Source organism: Amphibalanus amphitrite, unplaced genomic scaffold, assembly GCF_019059575.1.
Source record: "Amphibalanus amphitrite isolate SeventyFive unplaced genomic scaffold, NRLGWU_Aamphi_draft 000219F_arrow, whole genome shotgun sequence".
Taxonomy (NCBI): domain Eukaryota; kingdom Metazoa; phylum Arthropoda; class Thecostraca; order Balanomorpha; family Balanidae; genus Amphibalanus; species Amphibalanus amphitrite.
In genome coordinates this window covers 6,562-8,040 of record NW_024881714.1, presented here as the reverse complement: position 1 = coordinate 8,040, position 1,479 = coordinate 6,562, and positions in this window count along the sequence as shown.

Here is a 1,479-nt window from a genome sequence, read left to right as displayed (position 1 = left end):
ACACTGTATAAGCAAATTCTGGTTTCGAAGTTATGACCCTGTAATATGACAGACTTCCTCTTTTTAGGATCTGACCAAAGCAGTTAACGTTCGCAGGACGCTTTTCTGCATTAAATCGTTCTACATTATATTGACATCATTCTTTCTGCATCATACTTGCATTGGTACAGTTACACCAGTCAGTCAGGAAGGTCGCCCACCAAAACGTAATAGACAGCTCCGGGACAGGTACCACTACCAGGCCTAAACTGCTGCGTTTCATAACTACTAAAACAGTTTACAAAGAGCCATCTATACCGTTCAGACTTAACCCGCGCCCGTAGGTCTATCGGCGGAACTTACCCACCCCCCTTAGATCTCGGAAAGTTACCGGCCGATTTTCAAAATTCAAACGGCTTTGGATAGCGCTAACAGGGAACTACCTTGTGACCTAATTTCATTGACCTCGGCCTAACCGATGACGTCACAGGTCAGGTCAAAGTTCGAATTTTCACCGTTTACAGGCATTTCAAGAAATGTGTTGTAAAAACGAGTAAAAAGGAGCACCATTGAAAATCATCGATTGGGCATTGTCCGTCAAACACATCTTTTGCTATTTGAGGTCACTGATACCAGGTCAGATCATAGAGGTCAGGTCACTGAGCATAGGCGGCGGAACGGGGAGGGCACCGGGGCACCGTGCCCCCCTTTGATTTTGGCATTTTAACATTAGCCCTATGGGCGTTGCATGGAAAGAATGGGACCAAAAGTCGGCAGTGCCCTCCCTTAATTGAAGGTGTTACGCCGCTACTGTCACTGAGGTTCACAATAAAAGTGTCGTGTGATACATGTTTTATGGTCCATTTTACATGACAAATGCGATTATGTGGGTTAGGCGACATTTGGGGCCAGTTTAGGTTACGTTCTGGTGAAGGCCAGGTCAAGGTCAGGTCAAATTAGGTGAAAGTTGATATTTTTTTAGTTTTTACATAAAATGGGTATCGATTCGATGCAGCTTGTCGCGGGGAGTCTAATGGTGGTCTTTGTTTTGCGAGACCAGTATCCCACCTTAACATTATATTTGAGAGATAGCGAAGTTAACCCAGCAGGCGGTGGGCCTCCAGGCCACCTTCCACGCGGTGGGGGGACTTTATTGCCCCCTTAACGTTTTCCCAAAAATCTTCTAAATGTCTGGGTGTATCAAAACAAAACTTTTGCACACAACAGGATGCAAAAGTTTGCACACAACAGGAAACTTTTGCACACCTAGGGTAATGTGTACACAATTTTGGAAGTATCAAATGTCAGGTTAGATCACGGCAATGTCAGAAGTCAGATTTAAGGATCGTGATTTACCATAAGTGTAATGGGTTGCCAGATAAAGCTTAGATGTTCCTTGGCATAAAAGTAGAGACAATTTGTACTAAAATACAGTTATGCAGAGATATATGCGTAATAATAAGTGTTGACTTGACCTGACCTGACCTGGCCTGCCCTCTA